This window comes from Mustela erminea, chromosome X (genome assembly GCF_009829155.1).
Source record: "Mustela erminea isolate mMusErm1 chromosome X, mMusErm1.Pri, whole genome shotgun sequence".
Taxonomy (NCBI): Eukaryota; Metazoa; Chordata; class Mammalia; order Carnivora; family Mustelidae; genus Mustela; species Mustela erminea.
In genome coordinates this window covers 76,748,100-76,771,939 of record NC_045635.1, presented here as the reverse complement: position 1 = coordinate 76,771,939, position 23,840 = coordinate 76,748,100, and the positions used below count along the sequence as shown (strand labels likewise).

The 23,840-nt window shown below is 36.0% G+C and overlaps 1 pseudogene; it reads right to left on the bottom strand.

The window, feature by feature from the left end:
- Positions 1 to 5,102: 5,102 nt before the first annotated feature.
- LOC116582299 lies at positions 5,103 to 5,571 on the bottom strand (annotated as a pseudogene).
- Positions 5,572 to 23,840: the final 18,269 nt, after the last annotated feature.

Genomic DNA, 23,840 nt, shown 5'->3' with positions numbered 1-23,840 from the left:
GATAGGCTGCTATTGACCTTCTGACATCAGAAGAAGGATCACCTGCTCCCAGATTTCTGTTAGCTGTGGACAATTAAAACTGTGGAAAGCAAAACTGAAGAAAGTGAAACCAAGGATAAAAGAATACTATACTAAAATGCCTGTGAGGAAGCAGAATGAAGAAAGACATACAGGAACTCTTCCAAGATAGCACCTGTATAAAGATTCAGTTTAGAATATTTGTGGTGGAAATTTCTAATCCAAAAAGAAAGTAGTTTAAAAAGGGTATTCCTGGGGAGCTAAGAAAGAAATGTAGTAGGGGGACCCCAGGCTCATCTTGTCCCTTGAACACAATAAGATAAGTTTCAAATCATTCTCAATACCAAAGAAATTTACCTAAGGACTGACAGAACAAATCCCATAATTAGAGGGAGAGAAGAGACCACATCAGAGAAGGTAGGAAATGCAGATATATGATTTGGAGGAGAAAAGGGTCATGGGTGTTGTGGAGGAGAGAGAGCCATGGTCACAGAGAAAGGCGAGAGAGGAACACAGAGGGAAATGCACAACGAGAACACTTTCCCCAAAGCCATTGGCTGGGAAAATTAAAGGGGCTGATTGTCCTCAGTTTTTGCAACCAGTAGAGCTTAAAGACTGGAATTTTAAGGGTCAGTGGGCATGACTGGGACTAAGGATGCTGCCCTACTCTTGGACAAAAGACAAGAAAGAACTCGGCAGCAGACAGCACAATGTGATGAATGGCTGGGGCACATCGAGGAGAGATTATTCACTCTTCTCACAGTGAGTCCCTGAAGCTAGCAGAATAAGGGTAATAATAAATATTAGAGCAGAAATCAATAAGATAGAAACAAAAACAACAACAACAGCAAAAAATAGAACAGTCATTGAAACCAGGAGCTGATTCTTTGAAAAACTAAAAATTGATAAATCCCTAGCTAGACTTATAAAAAGAAAAGAGAGAGGACCCAAATATATAAGATCATAAACAAGAGAGGAGAAATCACTAACAACACCACAGAAATACAAACAAATATAAGAGAATATTATGATAAACTACATGTCAACAAATTGGGCAATCTGGAAGAAATGTATTTTTGGAAGAAATTCCTATAAACATATGAACTACCAAAACTGAAACAGGAAGAAATAGAAAACTTAAGAAGACTAATAACCAGCAAATAAATGAATCTGTAACCAAAAATCTCCCAACAAATGAAAGTCCATGATCATATGGCTTCACAGGTGAATTCTACTAAACATTTAAAGAAGAGTTAATACTTACTCTTTTCAAATTATATCAAAAGATAGAAATAGAAAGAAACTTTCCAAATTCATTCTAGGAGGCCAACATTACCCCAATACAAAAACTAAGACTCCACTAAAAAATATATTAAAGGCCAATATACCTGATGAACCCAGATGCCTAAATTCTCAATAAAATACTAGCAAATGAAATCCAATAGTACTGTAAAAGAGTCATTCACCATGATCAAGTGGGATTCATCCCTGGGCTACAAGTGTGGTTCAATATCACTAATCAATCAACACTATAAACCACATTAATGAAAGAAAGGAAAAGAACTATATGATCTTTTCAATAGATCCAGAGAAAGCAGTAGACAAAACACACCATCTCTTTATGAAAAAAACCTCAACAAGGTAGAGTTAGGTGAACATACCTCAATGTAATAAAGGCCATACACAAAAAACTGACAGCTAATATCATCCTCAATGGGGGAAAAACTGAGAGCATTTCCTCTATGGTCAGGGACAAAACAAGGATGCCCACTCTCACCACTGTTGTTTAACATAGTACTGGAAGTCCTAACCTCAGCAATCTAAAAACAAACAGAAATAGAAAGCCATCCAAATCAGCAAGGAAGAAGAAATCTCTGACTATTGGCAGATGCCATGATACTCTATACAGCAAGCTCAAAAGATTCCACCAAAAAATTGCTAGAATTGACATGCAAATTCAAAAATAGTGGCAGAATACAAAATCAATGTACAGAAATCCATTGCATTTCTATACACCAACAATGAAACAGCAGAAAAATAAATCAAAGAATCAATCCCATTTATAATTGTACCAAAACCAATAGATATATAGGAATAAACCTAACCTAAGAGGTAACAAATCTGTATGCTGAAAACTATGAAATGCTGATGCAAAAATTGACAATGACACAAAGAAGTGGAAAAATATTCTATGCTTATGGGTTGGAAGAATAAATGTTGTAGGGGTGCCTGGATGGCTCAGTGGGTAAAGCCTCTGCCTTCAGCTCAGGTTGTGATCCCAGGGTCCTGAGATTGAGCCCCGTATCAGACTCTCTGCTCAGTGGGGAGCCTGCTTCCTCCTCTCTCCCTGCCTGCCTCTCTGCCTACTTGTGACCTCTGTCTGTCAAATAAATAAATAAAATCTTAAAAAAAATACTGTGAAAAATGCCATATTAGTCAACACAATCTACACATTTAATGCAATACCTATCAAAATACTACCAGAATTTCTCACAGAGCCAGAACAAACAATCCTAAAATTTGTATGGAAGCACAGAAGATCCCAAATATCCAAAGCAATCTTAAAAAGGAAAAACAAGGCTGGAAGCATGAGAATTCTGGACCTCAAGTTATATTATAAAACTGTAGTGAAGACAGTATGTTACTGGCATAAAAACAGAGACATAGATTAATGGAACAGAATAGAAAATCCAGAAATGAGGCCACAACTACAGGGTCAATTAATCTTCAACAAAACAGGAAAGAATATCCAATAGGAAAAAGACATTCTCTTTAACAAATGGTACTGGGAAAACTGAACAGCTACATGCAAAGAATAAAACTGGACTGCTTTCTTACATCACACACACACACACACACACACACACACACACAAATCAAAATGGGTTAAAGACATAAATGTGAGACAGGAACGCATTAAAATCCTAGAGAAGAACATAGGTAGTAAACTTTGACTTTGGCCATAGCAACTTCCTTCTAGATATGTCTCCTGAGGCAAGAAAAATAAGAACAAAAATAACATACAGGACCTCATCAAAATTAAAATCTGTACAGTGAAGGAAACAATAAAAGGTAACCTGTTAAATAGAGGAAGATATTTGCAGTGACATATCTGACAAAGGACTAGTATCTAAAATACATAAAGAATATATAAAATTCAACACCCAAAAAACCAAGTATTCTAGTTAATAAATCGGCAGAAGACATGAATGGACATTTTCCCAAAGAAGACATACAGATTACCAACAGGCTGATGAAAAGATGCTCAACATTACTCGTCATCAGGGAAATACACAACAAAACTACAATGAGATACCACCTCACACCAGTCAGAATGGCTAAAACTAACAACACAAGACACAACAAATGTTGGCAAGGATGTGGAGAAAGCAAATATCTTGCACTGTTGGTGGGAATGAAACTGGTGAAGCCACTCTGGAAAAGAGTATGTAGAGGTTCCTCAAAAAGTTAAAATACAACTACCCTATGATCCAGCAATTGTACTGCTAGGGTTTTACCAAAATTGTACAGAATTGCTAATTCAAAGGGGTTCATGCATCTGATGTTCATAGCAGCATTATCAACAATAGTCAAATTATGGAAAGAACTGAAATGTCCAACAGCTGATGAATGGATAAAGAAGAGGTTTTGTGTGTGTGTGTGTGTGTGTATCTTACTCAAATATAAAAATGAATGAAATCTTGCTATTTGTAATGACAGGGTTGGAGTTAGAAAGTATTATGCTAAGTGAAATAAATCAGTCAGAGGAAGACAGATACCATACAATTTCAATAATATGTGGAATTTAAGGAACAAAACAAATGAACATTGGGGCTAGAAAGAGAAAAACCAAGAAACAGACTCTTAGCTATAGAGAAGAAACTGATGATTACTGGAGGGGGGGTAAATAGGTGATGAAATATTAAAGAGGGGTTTTGTGATGAGCACTGGGTATTGTATGTAAGTTTTGAATTACTATATTTGACACCTGAAATTAATATTACATTGTACTAACTGGGATTTAAATGAAAACTTGGAAGAAAAAAATTAATTGAAAAATTAAAAAAATGTAAATGTGTATTCTTGTTGTGCTCCTTATATTCTGCTTGTTAACACTTTAGAACTCCTAACTTGTTTCCATAGAAAAGGTTTGGTAATTCTTTTGTTGGCAACTCACAGTTTGTTCCTGAAGATTCTTGCCAAAAATCATAAGTACAATACAGTATTAATAGATACCACTATTCCTATGGAAACCTTAAACCTTAAAACTATATTTTGCCCCTGGGTAAGGATTCCTGAACTCAGAATGGCATCTTGAAAAAGTTTCAGCTCAAGATTATGATTAATTTTTTTGTGTTGTTATGAAACCTGGTGTGCATTTTTCAGTTTTAAGGTTTGCTTAAAATGTTAAGTGTTTTCTCAAACCCCCTATGCCAGGAAAAGTGGGTTCTGTGGTAAAAAATTAATGAGAAAATTCTTTTTGTTTGTTTATTCATCCATCTATCCAATCACTCATTGATTTTTTACATCAGTCATTTGGGAGCCTGTAATATGCTAATTGCATTCTTAATATTCAAAGGAGGATATATTACAGTATCTGGAATTTCCCAAATTTATTTGTATACAGAGTATTTTTTATATAATATGTTATAAGACTATTCTGTGATAGATCTAGAATTTTGAAAAAAAAAAAAGAAACAAAACAGAAAAACAGAATAGCTTGATATCTATTCTTATTCCTCACTTTCCTTCATCTCAAATCCAATTCATCAATATACCTTGTTGTTTCTATTGTCAAAATGGATCTCAAATTTGATCCTTTTTGATCATTTCCTAATACCATGAACCCAGCTACTATCAAAGGTGATTCTTTCATGCTAGATTTATCCTCCTTTTGGTATATTCATAGCTTTATTTATCATCTCCTTGAGACCTTTATTCAAATGTCGCTTTTTCAGTCCATAGAATTTGGAAAAGATTTCTCTTTCTGTCTTTCTCTTCACCTTATTTATTGTTTGTTTGTTTGTTTGTTTATAGTTTTATGGTTTTATTAACACAAATATGACATGCACATAAGCTGTCTATTAATTTTCTTACCTGTGTAACCTGACATTGGGATTGGTGACTCTGAGAGCTAGCTGGGCTGCTCTTTCCACAATAGCTTTGCAGTCTTGAAGGAGAAATTGTGAATAATCTCTGCAATGTAAGATTTTTTCACATTATCAGTACTTGAAGCTTCTTGATATTGTGGACTATGAACTTCTATAAGCCACAGAGCATCTTATGCTTTGTTTTCTTCTTGCTTCCTTAACCAATATTTGGCATAATGATCTGACCCTTGAATCTCCTGCACACCATAATCTCAGTGCCTCTGGGTTTCTGTCAGTTGTGCCTAAGCTTTATATATCAGCCTGACTGGTGCTGGATGAACTTCTTCATCCTGTTTTTAATGATCTTGGGCTTCACCAGAGGCCTGAGGGTAGGAGGAGATGGCTGCCACTTCCATAGGTAGTACCGAGGAAGAGAGGGGCTCCACACTTTATTTTTAAACATAGTAATTAATGACTATCCAGCACACTATTTTTTTTTGCCTGTTTATCTTGTTATTACCTCTTTTCTCCTACTAGAATATAAACTCTCTGATGGGTAGGGCTTTGTTCCATTTATTGCTATATCTCCATCATCTAGAAGTGTGCTAGGGCATAGTAAGTGACAAGTAAATATTTACTGAATAAGTGAGTGAGATAACTGATGCCCCAGATGCCAACAGTAAGAGAACGTGTACATGATGGTATCCTACAAGGAGCATTGGCTTTGTAGTGAGCCAGACAGTGATCTCTTTATTGGTTCTGTCACTTATTTGCTGTGAGACCTTGAACAGGTTACTCAGTAGCTCAGCTCTGTTATCACACATGGGAATAATACAATTCCCTTAGACTTATTGTAAGTCTTCAGCAATACATTAAACTAAATATGCTATATAACAAGAATGATATCTGATAAAAAGCATTTAAAGTGCCTAATGCATATCTAGCATGGTTCCTACTAGAAGTCCCAGTACAAATTCTAGAAAATTACTGTAACAAATAAATTGTGTCATCCTTTCTTCTCTTTTTCCCTATCCTCTCTTCAGTCTTGGGGTGTGTTTTCATGAAGATACTTTTGTTTTATCTTTTGATCTGCACCACATATTTATGAAGTTATGTTAGGATGGGTTCTGCAAATACGGAAGGGATTTTTCCCCCTTTGTCTGAATCAAGCAGTTCTTAATAAGCTAAGTCATGCCAATCATTGTCTTTCGTCAGCACAACTAACAGTCTCAGATGGATAATTGTTAAAAGGGAGAATTAGAAATGACAGTGTCAGAGAGGATGGGAACCTGGCGAGCATGATGTTATCTATAACTTTCACCTTTGGAATTTCATTAGAGGTTACATTCTGTGCTATATCAAATGATCAGTTTCATTATTTTATAGTCATTTCGTTTTTGATCCACATGCTATTAGCAGTTTGATCACTCACCATGTTCATGAGATCTAACTCTGAATGACTTTTAGGTGTATTAAAAAAATCAAATCTTCCCCTCAGAGGACCAAAATTTGCCATCAGTGAGAATACCCACAACAGTGTATCTCAGATTCTGTATCTAATTCTACTGAGTAATTTCACAAGTGTATAGCAGCATAATTGTTAACTGTGTGACCACTTTGAAGAACACTGCTCATTTGATTATCTCAATTCTGTTATGTCTGTAGAAAAACTGGTCTCAAGAGGCCATAGTCATACTTCGGATACGCTATTATATCATAATACTCTCAAATATATCTGTTGTTTTTTCCCCAAAGTCTCTCTGACTTTTCCTCCACATACAAGCTTTATCTATATGACCAAAATACTGGTATGAAAATTAACAGAGATGGTATTTTCAGTCATTTGATGGACTTAGATCAATTACTTCATTACTGTAATAGTAACCTTTTATGTAGAAAGATTGATTAATACTTTGAATGGTTCATACTGCTGCATATAAACATAATAACCTCATCTTCCCCCAAGTATACCTAATCCCTTTTCTCTATTTTTTATTGTTAAACACATTGTATTTCTTCTCTTGTCATCTTGTACTACATTCTATGTCCATACATCAAAATACAGCAATCTTGTTTTTCCAAACATCTCCTTTTGATATGGGAAACAAAGGTAGAAGAAAAATTATTAAATTTCCTTACCACCTACATCCCATTGACAAGTCCTTGAAACACACAAAGTGACATTCCTCTAGGGACTCAATGTCTTGGTGTTGACACTTTATTAAGGGTAAAAGGCAATCCTAGCCCACACCCCACCCCCATGATCCTGTAAGCCTACTTTAACATAAAAACATGTTTTAAACACATTGGAGACATTTTGTATATTGGGCGCTGATTGGAGGGTCATCTCAAGTGAAGACATCTCTGTTACTGAGGAATAGTGACTGAAAGCAAGAAAAAGAGACAGGTTGGCCATTTCTGTCCATCCCTTTTTCTAACAGGAGAAAATAAATTTTAATAGGTATATGTACAGGGAATCTGCATAGACATGAAATTCCAAGGACAATGAGGCAACATGAAGCTTATATGAATCAAGAAAAAATGTAGGGGCCTGAGGACAGAAAGGAGAGAAAACTCCTTAGCAAGAAGGTGAAAATAATGTGGTAAACATGTTAAGTTTCAAAACAGACAGCCAAGAAAGAATTCTTAAGATGTCTTTGGTGCAAACAGGTGGTTTTATTAAAACACAGGGCAGGACCTGTGGACAGAAAGAGCGGCAGTGTGGTCTTGGGATTGGCCCATTATATACTTTTAAGCTGGGAGGGGGTTAGGGACAGTGTAAATCTCTAAGGAATTTTGGAAGTACAGTTTCCAGGACCTTGAGGGGGCTGCTGTTGTTGGGGAAAGGTAATTTATTACCATCTAATAAAACCTTAGTCATGAAACTTTTCAGATGTATGTCAGTGGGCCATTTGCTTGGAGGATGATTGGGGGGCTTAGAGATAAAGGAAATTTCTAGAGGAATTTTTTAAAGAGTTCTTAAGCTAAAAGGGGCCTCTGTTAATATTTCTTTTCTTGTTGCAGCCTCTTCTTTCCAATGTAAATTTAAGCATTTATGGAGGAGGCAAAGTATCTTTCCTGCATCTGCTAGGTTTTTATTACTGTTAACTTAAAATAATCTTTATGTGAAAGTGGCAAATTTTCAGGCAGCCTGCCCTAGGCCCCTACAGTTCCCCTGTCTGGAACTTCCCTGGAAGTTCTTCATATTAAAAGTTGAAATGGTAAATTATTTCACTTCATTGAACTATTCTTAGCCCTGACAATAGGTCAATTTAGTTAAATTCATTTCAGGGATGGTGAGACAGATGTGTTTTCAAAATTAGGCCTATGGTTCAAGAAATCAGGTGTTAAACAAGGAGCATTTCTATGGAAACAAAAGAAAAAATATTAGTGATTAGGTCATTATCTAAATCAGTTTTTGAGTTCTGAGGTTAACCAGTGGAGATTTCTAGCTGTTAAGCTCAAAGCACCTTCAAATACAGTGAGAGCAGACAGTGGCAGTCTGTTTGCTCTCACTGAAAATTTTCCTGGGTTGTAGTTCAAATGTCTTAAGAATTTTGAACATTCCATACAGCAACAACCATGAAGATTATCTATACAGGAGCTGTAGTGGTGATTTCTTTGAAGTTTATATCAAGTTGTTCATATATAGTTTGCAGGACTTAAAGAAAAAGGACAATTTTACTTGGCAGAATTTAATTTCTTGCTAAGTGTTTCTTCTTTTTGTACTAAAGTGGAAAGTTAAAAACAGAACTATCTCTTTTATGCCAGAAGCATATAACCTTATATCTCTTTACCTCTGTTCACATCTTCTTGATCCTCTTTCCTCCAAAGTTTATATTGTTAAATACTTTAAGCTGAGACAGATTTACATTGAAGCTAAAGAATCTTTAAGCTACAGGGCTCTTTATTGCATTGGCTCTTCCAAAACCTTGCATTTAATTTTGTACTTATAATTTTATATTATTTTCCTTAAAGCAATCCCCCGTAGCTGTATAGGGTTTAGGCCCTTAAAAAAGAACCCAAATCCATCCTCGAAAGTCATCATTTCTTCTGTCTTTTTTACTCACTTCCTCTTGAAGATCTACTCCAACTATGGCAGTGCTTCTATTGACACTCCTTCTGTCCTTTGTCTCTGTTCAGGGAAAGGTGAAAGCCAAACCTTAACTGACATATGGGTTCGCTAAATGAATTCATTTCCTCTATTCACTGTGAATTAATCCTAGAGAATTGAGAAGACATGATGATTTGTTGTGTCCTGAAGAAATATGGAAGGAGTCAGATAGATTTAAATTCTACTGAGGCATTTACTAGTTTGATATTAGTTAACATTTCTGAGCCTCAAATTTCTCCAAAATGGAAACAATAACATTCACTTTTCAGATTTGCTCTGAGTACTAAACCAGAAAATCTGGGGGAAAACACCTTGTTTTCTCAATTGCCTGGCACCTGGTATCAACATGTTTAAATTCTACTTCCTTTTCTTTCAGCTGCCATCACAGGACACAGCAAAGAAAGTTTGTTATTTATAGATAATATTTCCCATCTGCATTTTTATGAACATTTTCTCACCTACAAGAGCTAGAAAAATGTATGCCATTAGTCTGGAAAGACAGGTGAGCCCTCAGGCAGGCACAGAGGGATGGAACTGTTGCTTTGTTTGAGAGAGTGGCAGTGGACAGAAAGGGCAGATGCATCAGCAACCATGTGAGCCACCTGATGAGAGGACAAAAGGCAAACTGAGGGCAAAATGTGAGCTGACTCCTTGAAAACCACCTCCTCTTTTAAGGTAGGCGATGTACAACATTCTTCAGGCACTAGTGACTGCCTAAGAACAAAAGTAGGGGAGAAACAAATGGTCAACTGACAAATAATTCAGTCATGCAGGACTTGAAACTCCACTACAGTTTGTAACTCTCCTAATGATTTACAAGAAAAGCAAAACCTTTTTTTAAAATGATTTTATTTATTTATTTGAGAGGGAGAGAGATTGCATGAACACATAAGCAAATGAGAGTGAAAGAGCAGGGGGAGGAAGCAGACTCACCATTGAGCAGGGAGCCAAATGTGGAGCTCAATTCCAGGACTCTGAGATTAAGACCTGAGCCAAAAGCAGATGCTTAACTGAGTGAGACACCCAGGCACTGCAAAAAAGCACACTCTTCTTTTTTATTTTTATTTTTATTTATTTATTTGAAAGAGAGAGAAAGAGAGCACAAGCAAGGGGAGGGACAAAGAGAGAAGCAGACTCCCCACTGAACAGGGAGCCTGACACAGGGCTCAGCTCCAGCTGCCCCAGAAAGCACAATCTTAATAATAGTCAGACCTCCAGGAACCTATAGACTCAATTTCCTGAAGGCTTAAGGTCGCCTTCAGCTCTATAGGATAGCAAACCCGATATAATCAATCACTCATCACAATCTCAATGTAGCTCTTTATCCCTCTGTGTCCTGTCCTTGTGCTACAATAAAAACACCTCTTTGCAATGCAAATATTTCAAGAATTCTTTCTTGATCATTGCACTCAATGATCCTGCATCACATCCATCTTCAGACTCTTGAGTCTTTTCAGCTATGATACAACAGTGTACATCCTTCCCATACCCAATGTACTAAAAGTTCTTTTTCCTCTTTTTGTATTGCCTCTTATGTTTACAGAATAAACATTTGGTCTTAAAATGAATCTTTGTTGGTTGTGAAGGGGTGGCATAAAATTTCATTTATTTAGTGGATATTTTTCACATGTGTTCCTTAAATAATAGATAACACAAAACAGAGAAAAGCCAAGGATGTTACCATAAATGTATTAAGTCCAGATGCTTGGATTCTTTCTGTCTTTCCTGAGTGCTTTTCTGTCAGGTTATTTGTTTATTAAAAAAAAAAAATCTTAACAGCATTGTTTATAAGTAGAGTCTGAACATTGGCATTTGAAAGATTATATAATTTCTTAGCTTTAAAGTTAAAGAAATTAACCACCTTGTTATGTCTAGTAGAATTAAACCCTAAGCAATAAAAAATTCTTATATATAATACTTGGTGGATATATTGTGTCTGTAATCTTTTTGGGAATGTTTTATTCCCAAGTCATGTGGACATTTGTCTATTATACACTTTAATTATGTAGAAATATAATGAAAAGATCATCAGGTTGAAAGTGAGACAACCCTGTGTTCTAATTCTTCTAGGTCTGTAACAATCCTTTTATTTTATTTTATACTACAAATGATACATCCACAAAGCATGAAGTTAACTCCCTGTCCCTAGGTTGTGTTGTGAAGAAAAATGAGCTAATATTTGTGCAGGTTTTGTAAGTTCAAAAGAAGAGAGACAAACCACTAATAGTGACTTCTCACATTAGTGTAGTGATTTAAGCATAAGGTCGAAGCCTTTGATATTTGAGATAAAACAAGAATGTAGAGAAATGGCTGATTAGCATGAACTTAAAACTCTGAATCAAGTTAGGTTACCACTTACCTGGACATTACTAATATAGGCCCTCACAATATTATAACTTAATATTATACCCAGCTGTTATTGAGCATATATATTAAAAACAGCCAGTGGGAAAATTATTCTGTAAGAACACTGACTCTTAGGTTCAATGGTTCTTATACACAGAACTTCGTAAAAGAATTCCTCCAGTCATTTAGTTTTAGGTATCCAGGTGAATTGGTATTGTTTTTCAAAGATTTTATTTATTTATTTGACAGACAGAGGGCACAGGTAGGCAGAGAGGCAGGCAGAGAGAGAGGGGGAAGCAGGCTCCCTGCTGAGCAGAGAGTCCGATGCGGAGCTTGATCCCAGGACCCTGGAATCATAACCTGAGCCAAAAGCAGAGGCTTTAACCTACTGAGCCACCCAGGAGCCCCATGAATTGGTATTTTTAATTAAACAATAACCACTGCATAATTAATCATATTTCCAATTTTGACTTGACTATCTGGAATCACATTAAAGTACAATGATGAATTGTGGTAATTAGTTTTAGTGCAGCTTTCCTTATGTAATTATCTTCTTTCTTCAACTTTACAGTCCTTTTTTATAGGTGCCATGTACAGTAAACTGCTTTAAATATTTCATTTTTAAAAACAGGCAGGTGGATAAATAATATTTCTGTATAAATATAGTGTCTCTTTTGTGGTCATTTATTAGCAAAGCTTAGGTATTTGGCTTGATTCCTGTCTAGGCAATTGAATATTGCTCTACTTGAAGACATTCCACATTAATCCTAACCCTAGATGATTGTATGCAAACTTTTGGCTATAGGAGAAATTGAGAAAAAATGGGGCCCAATTAGAGCTAAGCCTTTACTGATATGATAAAAACAGTTCAAAGCTTATGTTATCAATGATAGTGTAGTCTAATCAACTTTATTTTTTATTTTTATAATCACATTTAGAAATGAACAATAGCAATATTTTATTATTCATAAACACATAGAATAATCATATTTCCCCTTCTTTCCTGAGTAATGCTCATGGAACATTAAAATCTAAAAGTCCATTTCCCACCCCATTCCATAACGGCATTGGAGTAGCAGAATAAAAGTGTGCTGTGTTTAGGCAAATGGGCCAGAGATAGGTTATTTTATGGTCTTTCATGAACCAGGAACATCAGAATATATCAATATTTTACTTTGTGCCCATGAAAGTGATGAGGTTGGTAGACTTCCAGAAGACAGTGACAATTTCAAAAGTAACACTGGTGGGCTGTGAAGACAACAAATTTCAAAGTTTATGAAAGAAGGCTTTGAATTTCATGTTTAGATGCAGGACAGTGAGCAAGACGTTTCAAAAAGGCCTAAAGAAACCTGGTTAGAGCTTGCTGTTGAGATCAATCTTGTAGTAAATTTCTAAAAGAACTGAACCTCTTCTTGAATAGGGAGGAGGTTACTCCAGTGCAACAACAAGCTGTGGCTTTCAAAATGGAGGTACTAGTTTAAACCTTAAAAAAAAAAAAAAGGCATGCTCATGAAGAGCCACATGAGGCATTGGAGAAAGACTTAATGAACCACATAGCAAGGCAAGGATGAGAAGAGGAGACTTTTAAATACAGTCACTAAATGGACTGGATAAATGCAAGCACTCTTCTTTATTGCATTCCCATATTTCTAGTACTATCTTACCATTAAAGAAAACCTATAGCTGGCAATGTAGACTGAAAATAACCACTAATCTCTTAAGAGTCTAGCCTCATTCAGCCATAATTTCCCTCCTTGAAACAGATTGTGAGGGCCAGGAGACTAGACAATACTTCTGAGAAAGACTAGGGCATGGTAGGAGATTCAGGGTGAAGAGCTAACCCACACAACCTACAGCTTTTAAGCTAAGTTGCTTATTCTTTTTTTTTTTTAAGATTGTGTTTACTTATTTGACAGACAGAGATCACAAGTATGCAGAGAGGCAGGCAGAGAGAGAGAGGAAGGGAAGCAGGTTCCCTGCCGAGCAGAGATCCCTATGCGGGGCTCAGTCCCAGGGTCCTGGGACCATGACCTGAGCTGAAGGCAGAGGCTTTAACCCAATGAGACACCCAGGCACCCCAGTTGCTTATTCTTGAACTTTTGATTGAGCTCTTTCAAAAGTGTATTCCAGCTCTGTATAAGAGGCTGAAATACCCAGAGTTGGAATGGAAGAAAATCCAATATTGAGAAAAGGAGAACTTCTGGGAAATACTGGCACTCTGTAGAAAGAAATTCAGGAGAGAGATCCAGTCTCCACTTTCTTTGGGTATAGATTGTATGTGTGTTACTATGTATAGGCAGGAGCATCTAAATGGGAAATAAAGCTTCTTCATGAAGAAGAAAGAATAAGGAGAACAAGGAATAAAGACAGTTTATTATTAACCACATTAACCAGAGAATTTGTTCCCCTTCATGCTTGCTTGTTCTTATTAACTTTTCTTTTTACCACTAATCCTGCCCACCATAAGCAATCATAAGCACAGAAAACAGGAAAAATGTGATAACACTGGGGTCAGAGCAAGACTTCTTCCTTCTGAGAGCAGGTAAGATTTCACTGAGCGGGGAATAGAAATCTAGAGGCAAAAACCTTTAAAGAGAATCTTTGGATAAAGATTTAGACCCAGTACACATTCATATAGATACATAAGTGCATATAATTTAAGGATGTCCCAATTTTAGCATCACATTTTGAATCATTAATGATTCAAATTAAGACCTATTTTTCATAAATCTTCAATTTCCTGATATTTATTAATTCTTTACATATGGTAAAAATAGGGAGCACTTTAAAGGGTTGTTAGAAGAAATCAACAAGGTAGAATATAGGGTTTCAATGAAAATGACTAAGACAAGGTATATTTTGAGTATTTGCAGTGTATACTAGGTTCTATGGGAGAAAAAAAGGGGTGATATATAAAATATATAGAGAGTTAATGGAACTTTAATTTTATTCAGGATCTAAAATTGAATAAAAGTGTGTGTAACATTACTAAATCATATGTGACTACATATGTTATAATGGCAGCATGATTTAAACAATGCTCTAAATTCTCTAGGAGGCCTAAGCAGGAATGGCTCACTGTTAATAAAAATTATTATACAGTTGACCATTGAACAACATAGGTTTGAACCATTTTTTGATAAATACAGTACAGCAGTATAAATATTTTTTTCTTTCTTATGATTTTCTTCATAACATTTTCTCTTCTCTAGCTTACTTTATTATAAGAATACAGTATATAATACAGATAACATACAAAATACATGTTTTTTTTTTTTAAAGATTTTATTTATTTATTTGACAGAGAGAGAAATCACAAGTAGGCGGAGAGTCAGGCAGAGAGAGAGAGAGAAGCAGGCTCCCGCTGAGCAAAGAGCCCGATGCGGGGCTCGATCCCAGGACACTGAGATCAGGACCTGAGCCGAAGGCAGCGGCTTAATCCACTGAGCCACCCAGGCGCCCCATACAAAATACATGTTAATCATCTGTCTATGTTATCAGTAATGCTTCTGGTCAACAATAGGCTATTAGTAGTTAAATTTGGAGGAGTCAAAATTTATCTATGGATTTTGACCTTATGATGGATGAGCACCCTAATTCCCACCTTGTTAAAGAACCAATTATAATTGCCTTTGCATGGTCTTTGGAGTCAAATATATCTCATATTAATCTTGGCTCTGCTACTTAGTATTTACATGATTATAGAAATGTTAAATAACCCCTTTAAACCTCATTTTTCGTAGAATTGCTATTATTCTTTTCTTCGATCTCCTGTTGAGTTTGTCAGTGTTCAGAATGGTTTGATAACTATCTAGCTGAATTCCTAGGACCAGGTGAAATTTAGGTCTCCTACTGTCCTGCCATCTTGCTCCTCCCCAAACCTCATTTTTATCATTTGTAAAAGTGGGATTATAATAGTGCTTACTTCATTGGGTTATTGTAAGAATTTAATAAGATAATGCATGATAAACACCAAGTATAGTGGTTGGCACATAGTAACCATTCATTAAATACAGATACTAAGAAGAAGGTAAGATATGAGAAAGTTTGTGAAAGATAAAAAGGATTTGAGATGGTATCCCATATCAAGAAAATAGATGAGCTATGTCATAGTGGTAGGAATGACTTACTTAGGGAGCAGTGGTATGAATATGGCAGAACTAGAACATTCTCTTAGGAGAATTAGGTTTTGAAAATACATGTGGATGGTAGTAGTCACAGCAAGTGATCATGGTAAGGTTCCCTGAGATTCTAGGGAAAATATCAAGAAAAACTTACCATTTGAATATGACACTAATTCAAATCACATGTTGATGGGATTATTTATAGATTTGATCTACAAATACCATGTGTTGCTAAAGAGTCTTAGAAAACACAGTGGTCTGGGGCTCCTGGGTGGCTCAGTCAGTTAAATGCCTGCCTTTGGCTCAGGTCATGATCCCAGAGTCCCAGGATTGAGTGCTGCACTGGGGGGGGGTCCCTGCTCAGTGGGGAGTCTGCTTCTTCTTTTTCCCCTCCCCTCGATTGTGCTTGCTCACTCTCTTCCAAATAAATAAATAAAATGCTAAGAAAATACAGTGGTCTAATCAATATCCTCCCCCTAGTTTTTCTCAACCTAATCAAAGTGATCAGGGTATACTTCTAGATTGACTTTGTAACTAAAGAAGGCTACACCCTAATTAATGATATCATTTTCTTTATGAAAGGACGGTTGTGTCAAGATCTGCATGAGGTCACCCCCAAATTCTAGAATAATAGTCAGAAGCCATGGAAAGTTTGATAATAGAAGTATTATATAATCAGGATGCCTGGGTGGCTCAGTGGGTTAAGCCTCTGCCTTTGGCTAAGGTCATGATCTCAGGGTCTTGGGATGGAGTCCTGTATCAGACTCTGCTCGGCAGGAAGCCTGCTTCCTCCTCTCTATCTCTGCCTGCCTTTCTGCCTACTTGTGACCTCTCTCTGTCAAATAAATAAAAAAAAAATCTTTAATAAGAAGAAGTATTACATAATCAAATAACTGTTTTGGGAAGTAATCTGGGAGAGGTAGAAATAATGGGCTGGAAGAATAAAAATTGGAGGCAGGGAGATGAATTAGAAGGAAATGATTCTTAACATTCATGTTAAATGGCTCAGTTTGAAAATACACATTGACATAATAATTTCTTCTGAATAATGCTGTAAAATATAACTTAAGAGTTTAATGATCAATTTAGAAGTTTAATGATTCTATAGATATAGGTCTAAGTAATTTATAAAAATTTGATTTTTCCAGCTAAAGACTACCAATTTATTTATTTTTTGAGTGAAATAAAATGTTCATATTCAGTTGAAAAATATTAAAATCAATACCCATGTACCTGCAATTCAGTTTAAGACCTAGATTATATCAGAATCTTAGAAGCCCCTAATGTGCCCTCTTCCATAATTGTATCTCTCTCTTAGAAGTAACTACTACCTTGGGCACCTGGGTGGCTCAGTGGGTTAAGCCTCTGCCTTTGGCTCGGGTCGTGGTCCCGGGGTCCTGGGATCGAGTCCCACATTGGGTGCTCTGTTCAGCAGGGAGCCTGCTTCCTCCTCTCTCTCTGCCTGCATCTTTGCCTACTTGTGATCTCTCTCTGTCAAATAAATAAATAAAAATCTTAAGAAAAAAAAAGATTTAAAGAAGTAACCACTACCTTGATCAATACAAATTCTCCTGATTATAGTTATTGGTTATCACCTCTGTATGTCTACATGAACAATATGTTCTTTTTCCTATTTCCTATTCCCTTGTATAAATGGAATCATACACTTCTGTGATTTGCTTCATTAGCTCAACGTTATAATTTGTATATCCATCAACATTAATATATATAGCTGTGGTTCATTCCTTTATACTACTGTATACTATTTCACTCTATGACTATACCATAATTTAGTTAGTTAGTCTAGTATGGCTAGATATTTGGCTATCTCAAGTATTTTTTCCTATTATGATATAATGGTGTACCAGCCTCATTTTATGTGCCCTTCTATAGATCTGCTAGCCCCTCCCACCCAACCCTTTCCCACATCCATATCTCCTTAGTAACTATTCATACTATTTCTGTGGTCATCAATCCCAAGAGCTGTTTTGCCACAGACTAATAATCATACATGGCACTAACTAGCAAGAAGAGATTATTGTGTCATGCACCATCTGGACTAGACCATGGGAGCTCTGGCTTCCATCCTGGAAGAATCAGTTGACACAACATGGAGGTGAGGGAAGCCAGTTTCATGCAGAGAAGTCTTTGGTTAGGATGAGAAGGAAAAGAGAAAGAAATTAGCAGATAAATTGTTCTCTTTTTCCTCCCTCCCCCAAAAGACTGTTTTAAGATTAAATCATTTCATATAGCTTCTTTGAAGAGATTGTGTGAGATGAGATCATTTATTATGTTTGGCACACTCATGAATATATTTGCCTTCCTATCCTTCCTACCTCATTTTACTTTTAAAAACATTTTATGGCTTATTTTAGATTTTTTTTTTCTTCACTGCTGTTTCCCTTTCATTGAATTCCCCCAATAAAGCCTGAGCACATAAAAACTTCTGTCAGGTTCCATTTTCTAGAGGGCCTGGCATAAGAGAGCTATAGTGGGCATTCCAAAGTTTCCTCTCTTCCCTCCCTTCCTTCCTTCCTTCCTTCCTTCTTTCCTTCCTTCCTTTCTTTCTTCCTCTCTCTTTCCACATGTTCAGAGTTTCTTCAGAATATGTACCTAGGAGTATAATTGCTTAATTCTAGCTGTATAGTTGTAGAATTGAAGAATTGTAGTAAATGCTCAGATTTACCAAGCAATGCCAAACTGTTTTCCAAAATGGTTTTTATTCATGTATACTTTCATTAACAGTGTATGGGAGTTCCTGTTGCTTTACAACTTCTCCAAAACTTGATGTTGTCTATGCTTTTAATACTTCAAAAAAAAGATTATTTATTTGAGAGAGTGAAAGAGTGAGGGAGTAAGTAAGAGAGCACAAGCAGTGGGGAGAGGCAGAGGGAGAGGGAGAAGCAGACTGCCTGCTGACCAGGGAGCTGGACTCAGGGTTCAATCTCAGGACCCCCACATCATGACCTGAACAGATGGCAGATGCTTAACTGACTGAGCCAACCAGGTGCCCCTGATTTTAATACTTCTAATCTGGTGGATATGTAATGGTATCTTGTTTGCTTTTCCTAAGACTTTACTTGAATACAAATGAGGTTGAGGATATGTTCACAGGACACTAGTATTTCATCCTGCTGTGAAATACCTATCCATGTCTTTTGTGCATTTTCTATTGGTATGGCTGTATTTTCTTTCTGATTGATTGGAGTTCTTCATATATTTGGAAAGTAAGCCTTTCTTGGTTATATGTCTTTCAAATATCGTCTTCAACTTTTTTCCTTTCTATATGAATTATCATTTATTCCTTCACCATTCAATGCATGATCTCTTCTGTTTCTTTTACAATGCAATGCTTTTTTTCCTGTTATAAATCAAGTTTACACATATATGTGGTCTTTCTTCATTCTTTTTTTTTGGTTCTATATGTCTATAATTGCTCCAATATCACATTGTCTTCATTATTATATGTTCATAATATGTGTTGAAAATCAATAGGGCAAGTCTTCCTTCCTTCTTCTTCTGCACTACTGTGTCTTTTTTTTTTTTTATTCTTTGTTTTCTCAAGTGACACATCGACACACACACATACACATGCTAGCCTGTTAGGATTTTGTTTGAAATTGCATTAGATTTTTATTTTAATCTTTATTTAAATCATTAATTGGCATATAGTAAATTACTAGTTACAGGTAGAGTTTAGTAATTCATCAATTGCTTATAACATACAGTGCTCATTCCATCAAGTGCCCTTCTTAATGCCATTCTAATACACTCTAATTGCAACCACACAATTGCAAATGGCAAGATTTCATTCTCTTTGATAGCTGAGTAATATTCCATTGTGTAAATATACTTATCTAGGCCTTTTCCATATTTTGGTTATTGTGAACATTGGTGTTAAAAACTTTGGGATGCATGTGTCCCTTCAAATCACTATGTTTGTATCCTTTGCACAAATACATAGTAGTGTAATTGCTAGGCCATAAAGTAGCTCTATTTTTAACTGTTTGAGGAACCTCCATAATGTTTCTCAGAGCAGCTGTACCAATTTACATTCCCACCAACTATAAGAGGGTTCTCCCTCTCTGTATCCCCACCAAATCTGTTGATTCCTGACTTGTTAATTTTTAGCCATTCTGACTGTGTGAGGTGGTATATCATTGTGGTTTTGATTTGTATTTCCCTGATGCTGAGTGATGTTGAGCATTTTTTCAGATGTCTATTGGACATTTCTATGCCTTCTTTGGAGAAATGTTTGTTCATGTCTTCTGCCCATTTGTTGACTGGATTATTTGTTTTTTGGGGTTTTGAGTCTGATACATTCTTTGCAGACTTTGGATACTAGCCTTTTATTTGATAAGACATTCCTCTAAGCTGTAAGCTGTCTTATAGTTTTGCTGATTGTTTCTTTTGCTGTGCAAAAGCTTTTTATCTTGATGAAGTCCCAATAGTTCATTTTTTATTTTGTTTTCCTTTAATTTGAAGACGTGTCTACAAAGAAGTTGCTGAGGCCAAGGTCAAAGAGGTATCTGCCTCTGTTCTTCTCTAGAATTGTGATAGATTTCTGTCGCACATTTAGGTCTTTCATCCATTTTGAGTCTATTTTTGTATATGATATAAGAAAATGGTCCCGTTTTATTCTTCTTTTTTAAAAATTTATTTATTTTTTTCAGTGTAACAGTATTCATTGTTTTTGCACCACACCTAGTGCTCCATGCAATCTGTGCCCGCACTAATACCCACCACCTGGTTCCTCCAACCTCCCACCCCCCACCCCTTCAAAACCCTCAGATTGTTTTCCAGAGTCCATAGTCTCTCATGGTTCACCTCCCCTTCCAATTTCCCTCAACTCCCTTCTCCTCTCCATCTCCCCTTGTCCTTCATGCTATTTGTTATGCTCCACAAATAAGTGAAACCATATGATAATTGACTCTCTCTACTGTTTTATTCTTCTGCATGTGGCTGTCCATTTTTCCAAAACCACTTGTTGAAGAGACTGTCTTTATTTTAATTGGATAGTCTTTCCTACTTTGTCAAAGATTTGTTGACCATAGAGTTGAGGGTCCATTTCTGGGTTCTCTATTTTGTTCCATTGATCTATGAATCTTCTTCTGCCTGTACCATACTGTCTTGATGAGTATAGCTTTGCAACACAGTTTGAAGTCCAGAATTGTGATACCTTCAGCTTTGGTTTTGGTTTCCAATATTCCTTTCAATATTTGGGTCTTTTCTGGTTTCCATATAAATTTTAGGATTATTTGTTTCAGCTGTCTGAAAAATGTTGATGGTATATTGATAGGGATTGCAATAAATATGTAGATTGCTTTGAGTAGCATAGACATTTTAACAATAAACTTTCTTTCAATCCATGAGCATGCAATGTTTTTCCGTCTTTTTGTGTCTTCCTCAATTTCTTTCTTATGTGTTATATCACTTTCAGCAGTACAGATCCTTTACCTCTTTGGTTAGGTTTTACCCTCAGTATCTGATGATTTTTGGTGCGATTATAAATGGGATCAATTCTTTGATTTCTCTTTCTTCTGTGTCATTGTTAGTGTATAGAAATGCAACTGACGGGACGCCTGGGTGGCTCAGTTGGTTAAGCAGCTGCCTTCAGCTCAGGTCATGATTCCAGCGTCCTGGGATCGAGTCCCACATTGGGCTTCTTGCTCAGCAGGGAGCCTGATTCTCTCTCTGTCTCTTCTTGCCACTCTGTCTGCGTGTGCTCTCTCTCTCTCTCTCTCTCTGACAAATAAATAAATAAAATCTTTAAAAAAATGCAACTGACTTCTCTGTATTGATTTTATATCCTGTGACTTTGCTGAATTCCTTTGTAAGTTCTAGCTGTTTTGGGGTGGAATCTTTTGGGTTTGCAACATAGAGTATCATGTCATCCGTGAAGAGTGAAAATTTTTCTTCTTTGCCAAATTGGGATGCCTTTTATTTCTTTTAGTTGTCTGATTGCTGAGGCTAGGACTTCCAGTACTATGTTGAACAATGGTGATGAAAGGGGACATCCCTGTCATGTTCCTGATCTTAGGAGAAAAGCTCTTAGTTTCTCCCCACTAAGGGTAATATTCACTGTAGGTTTTTCATATATGGCTTTTATGAAATTGAGATATGTTCCCTCTAACTCTACAGGCTGGAGAGGTTTTAACAAGAAAATATGTGTATTTCATCAAATGCTTTCCTGCATCTATTCAGAGGATCCTTGTCCTTGTCCTTTCTTTTATTAATGTGGTGTATCACATTGATTTATTTGGAGATGTTGAACCAGTCTTTTGGACTAGGAATAAATTCTACTTGGTCACGGTGAATAATCCTTTTAGTGTACTGTTGAATCATCTTTGCTAGTATCTTGGTGAGAATTTTTGTATCCATGTTCATCAGAGATATTTGTCTATAATTCTCCTTTTTAGCGGGGTCCTTGTCTTGTTCTTGGATCAAGGTAATGCCAGGATCATAGAACGAGTTTGGAAGTTTTCCTTCCATTTCTATTTTTTCAAATAGCTTCAGAAGAATAGCTATTAATTCTCCTTTAAATGTTTGGTAGAATTCTGCTGGGAAGCCACCTGACCCTGGACTCTTGTTTATTGGAAGATTTTTGATTCCTGTTTCAATTTCTTTCCTGGTCATGGGTCTTTCAAATTTTCTGTTTCTTCATGTTTCAGTTTTGGTCATTTATAAGTTTCTAGGAATATATGCATTCTTTCCAATTGCCTAATTTGTTGGTATATAATTTCTCATGATATTCTTTTATATTTATTTGTATTTCTTCAGTGTTGGTTGTAATTCATCCTCTTTCATTCATATTTTACTAATTTGGGTCCTTTATCTTTTATTTTTGATGAGCTTGGTTAGGGATTTATCAATCTTATTAATTCTTTTGAAGAACAATCTCCTCATATCATTGATCTGTTCTACAGGTCTTTTGATTTCTATTTCATTGATTTCTTTTCTAATCTTTACTATTTCTCTTCTTCTGCTGGATTTATGCTTTGTTGGCTGTCCTTTTTCCAGTTACTTTAGGTGTAAGGGTAGGTGGTTTATTTGAGACCTTTCTTGTTTCTTGAGAAAGGCCTGTATTGCTATATATTTCCCTCTTAGAACCACCTTTGTTCCAGGCCAAATGTTCCGAATTGTTGTGTTTTCATTTTCATTTGTATCTATGTTTTTTTTTTAAATTTTTCTTTAATTTCCTGTTTGACCCATTCATTCTTTAGTAGGATACTCTTTAACCTCTATGTATTTGTGTTTCTTTCAAGATTTCTCTTGTGATTGACTTCAAGTTTTAATTCCTTGTGGTCTGAAAATATGCAAGGAATAATCTCATTCTTTTGGTACCAGTTGATACATTATTTGTAACTCAGTGGGTGATCTATCTGGAGAATGTTCCATGTGCACTTGAGAAAAATGTGTATTTTGTTGCTTTAGGATGAAATGGTCTGGATGTATCTGTGAAGTTTATCTAGCCCAGTGTGTTATTCAAAGTCCTTGTTTCCTTGTTTATTCTCTGCTTAGATGATTTGTTCATTGCTGTGAGTGGTATGTTAGTGTCTCTTGCTATTATTGTATGATTATCAAGGTATTTCTTTTATTTTGTTATTAATTGGTTTATATTTGGCTGCCCTCAATTTAGGGGCATAAATATTTATAATTGTTAGACTTTCTTATTTGGTAGATACTTTTATTGTGATATAGTGTCCTTCTTCAACTCTTCTTATAGTCTTTGGTTTAGAATCTAGTTTCTCTGATAAAAAGATTGCAATTCTGGCTTTCTTTTGCTGTCCATTAGGAGATAAATGGCTCTCCACCACCTCACTTTTTATCTGGAGGTCTTTGGGTCTAAAATCAGTCTCTTTTAGACAGTATTTCAATGTGTCTTATTTTTTTTTTATCCTTTCTGATACCGTGTCTTTTGATTGGAGCATTTAATCCATTTTTATTCAAAATAATTATTGGAAGATTTTAATTTAGAACCATTTTATTATACATAAAGTCGTTATTCCTCTAGATAGTCTCTGTTCCCTTCTTGTCTTTGTTACTTTTGGGATCTTTCTACTCAACGGCTCCCTTTTAATATTTCTTGCAGTGCTGGTTTAGTGTCCATGAATTCATTTAGTTTTTGTTTGTCCTGGAAACTCTTTT